Source organism: Armigeres subalbatus, chromosome 2, assembly GCF_024139115.2.
Source record: "Armigeres subalbatus isolate Guangzhou_Male chromosome 2, GZ_Asu_2, whole genome shotgun sequence".
NCBI lineage: Eukaryota > Metazoa > Arthropoda > Insecta > Diptera > Culicidae > Armigeres > Armigeres subalbatus.
In genome coordinates this window covers 171929175-171932840 of record NC_085140.1, presented here as the reverse complement: position 1 = coordinate 171932840, position 3666 = coordinate 171929175, and the positions used below count along the sequence as shown (strand labels likewise).

The following is a 3666-nucleotide window of genomic DNA, read 5'->3' as shown; positions in this document are numbered from 1 at the left end:
AAGAGAAAAATGTTTTATTTTTATCTCCGCATGTTGCCCCTTTCTGCGTTTTCTCATTTCTTCCATTCCAATAATTTATGCCCCGGTCGTTTGCACATAAAACCTTCGCTTAGAGAGGACACGATCTTGGACTTGAACTCGGGTACGAAATAAGGGAAGAAAATTTATGATCTGATCCACCTTTGGCAAGGTGTCACCTTTCCTTGTTAAGATAAATTAATTATAGTTTTGTATGTTTTTGCGGAACGGTATTATCGGGCCCCTTCTTAGCCGTGCGGTAAGATACGCAGCTATAAAGCAATACCATGCTTAGGGTGGCTGGATTCGATTCCCTGTGCCGGTCTAGGCAATTCTCGGTTTGGAAATTGTCTCGACTTCCCTGGGCATAAAAGTATCATCGTGTTAGCCTCATTCCCTTTGCTTAGAAACCTCCTGGTTAATAACTGTGGAAGTGCTGAAGGAACACTAAGCAAAACAGCGAGGTGGAAAAGACCCAGTGGGGATGTAATGCCAATAAGAAGAAGAAGAATATCGATGATTGATGTGAAATTCATGTTAACAAAAAAACAGACAGTGCAAGATTCGAATTTTCAGCAGACATGATTATTGACGCTACAAATACAAGCGGTAACAAAGTAGACACCGAGAGTGTAGAGTGTGACCCATTGCGTCGCCCTCCATTCTAAAGGTGGAGCAGTAGCGGAGAGTGAAGAAAATGCACCAATCAATTGTACACAAAGCGGGACCGTCAATAGCTTGGTGCTGAAAACAGCTACTGCTGTAAACAGCGAACATCAATCAAGTGTGAGGGCAGTTATCAAGGAGCTCTAAGCCATTATCAAGTTCATGAACGGCAGGGACAACATCAGCAAGAAGCTGAAGAAAAACTTGCTGAAGTTCCTGCAGTCAGTTCAGGTCTTTAAATGGGAACAAGACATTCTGATCAGGAGGCTTGAAGAGAAGGGGAGTAGGAAGACGGAGAAGATAACCCAACCTGGTGCCTTCACCTTCGGATGCGATGGCACGGTAGTCACTAGATTTCGCGCAAAAGTGGCAAGCCGGACAGAACAAATTAAGCTCTAAGAGGACCCGACGGCTTCCAAACACTAAAAAATAGAAGGTTGTATCAGAGACACGACCGCAAAATCAACGTAGAATTACGTATTAGAGTGCAGCGACTCAGAACATTATTTATTAATTCACGCGCCAAATGACTAATAGCCACTACAGTGCCTGACGAAAATCTTTTTTTTTTTCAATAGTTAAGCACCTTTATTCAATTGTTTTTAATGGTTGTGCAAAATCTTAAAGAGTTTATCAATCGATTGATACAAAAATCATCAAAATTGATCGGAAGATGGCTGAGTTATTAGCCCATACTTCCTGACCACTTTTCGTGACGGTCTTAAATTTGATTATTCTGCACCCCCTATGTTCTCCCGAAGGACGTATTCTACGTCAAAGCATGTAGATTACCACGCCATGGGAGGACCAGATTATGATTTCAGCGGAAAAAACAAGAGATTAACGAGTACAGCTGAATCTTAAGGTGAAGGTGCATTGCGTACCCAAAACAAAACTTTGAAGGTATTGGTGCAATAAGGTATTGGTGCAATAAAAAAATAAGTAAAATAAAAGCATAGCTCCACCCCGCCCACTTTTTTAAATCTTGGTTTCACGAAACACAAGAGCATATTCCAAGTCGGCACCGTTAACATGGTGAATAAGAAGCCAACCAAGAAAAAGGTCACGGGCAAGAGAGTTGTCGCAGCACCTCTAGCAGTTAAGAAAGTGGTAAACCTTCTGTTCAAGAAGCGCGTCAAGAACTACGGAATTGGTCAGCCCAAACGTGATTTGTCCCGCTTTGTTCGCTGGCCAAAGTACATTCGTATCTAGCACCACAAGGCTGTGCTGCAGTAGCGTTTGAAAATCCCGCCGCCAATCAACCAGTTCTCACAGGCTTTGGACAAGCACACCGCCCAGCAGCTGTTCAAGCTTCCGGAAAAATATCGCCCGGAGAACCCAATTGCGAAGATCCAGCGTCTGAAGGTCAAGGCCGCACACAAGGCTACTGGTAAGGAAGTGCCATCCAGGGTAACCAGCTGCGTCAGGATATCAACACCGTGGTCAAGCTAGAGCAAAAGAAGGCATGGTTGTCATCTTTCACGATGTTGATCCAATTGAGCTGGTCGTTTGCTTGCCTGCCTTGTGCCGCAAGATGTGCATCCCCTACTCTATTTTCAAGAGCAAGTCTCGTCTGGGAACGTTGGTGTACCGTAAGACCTGCACCTGTGTTGCCCTGACCCAGGTTGATAACTCGGACCGCGCCAATCTATTCAAGCTGGTGGAAACCATCAAAACGAACTTCAACGATCGGTAGCACTTGGGCGGTGGTCTGCTGGGACCCAAGAGCATGGCCCGTATCGCCAAGCTCTAGAAGGCTACGGCCCGTGAACTGATCTGGAAGACGGTGTGAAAGGATCCGAAATCCGAAAATTCCGCTCTCCCCTCACGTCACACTTTTTGTGAAAAGCATCTAAAAGTACTTTATGGATCGAGAAACTTTAGCCTAAGTACCCTCGTTCTCTAAGAGTAAAATCAGCAGTGATTCAAATCGTTCGGGGCTGTCAGTTTGACTATGAATCTGAAATAATAATTTGTCCAGCAGCTGTTCTAGATTCATTTTTTATACCAGTCAACTGTCAAAACAATAAAACTGGTATAACGCTCCGTTCTATTTTCTGCAGATTTGAACCACGAATGAATCACGTGATTCGAATTAGATTATCGGAGCAGTTTGCAATGCGATACGAAAGTATGGTGTGGGTTTTTCAATTTAGGGCATCAAAAAATCTGAGCTTAAATCGGTTTCTATGAGACATACAGGGGTTAGACAAAAAGGTTGAGATAGGTAAAAATAAGTCGAAATTCAGATCAGCATAACTTTGCGTATAATAATCCGATTTTGATAAAACCTGGACCATCAGAAGCGGACACTCTTCCTGCAAAACCTGAGATTGGTCCTTGGCTAAGCATATGCGGTATTTCGAAAAATTTCGTTTCAGGTGGTTCGAAACGAAATTCCGCGGAATTTCGCGGAATTTGAGCATGGCGAAATCTGATTTCTTGATTTCGTTTCGTTTCGTAAAATTACAAAAATTTCGCTAGAAAAAAACTAGCTTCTAACGAAATTTAACGGAATTCCGCGGAATTTCGAAACAAAACTTAAACCATACTTTATATTATCAAAATTTTGGTTGCGCCGCTGAACAAAATCGTTAAGAAAAAATATTTTAAGCTCTTTTAGTGGAATGTATTCAACCGTCTAAGACGAGTTTAGCACTCTCCATTTTATTAAATTAAATTAATTAATTTATCAATATCAATTTTACCGCAGTTTAGTTCTACATTAGAGGTGAGCCAGCCTAGGGCTGAAAGCCTCTAAAATAAAGACAATAATAATAATAATAAATTTTTTATTGATGTTTTCTTCACAGAAATTGTATTTCCCGTGGTTCAGTTACTTATGGTTTGGGAAGCTAATCAATAAAATATTTTACATAATCTCGACTTCATATCAAATTTGAAAGAATGTTCATATTACACGTTCCAAGGCGCTTACACTGTTCGTGATAATTGGTTTGATCGACGGCTTATTGAACCTGA

General features: G+C 41.7%; 1 pseudogene; it reads left to right on the top strand.

Annotated features, from left to right (window-relative positions):
• The first annotated feature begins 1716 nt into the window (after nt 1-1716).
• LOC134215497 (large ribosomal subunit protein eL8-like) lies at nt 1717-2476 on the top strand (annotated as a pseudogene).
• The last annotated feature ends 1190 nt before the right edge of the window (nt 2477-3666 follow it).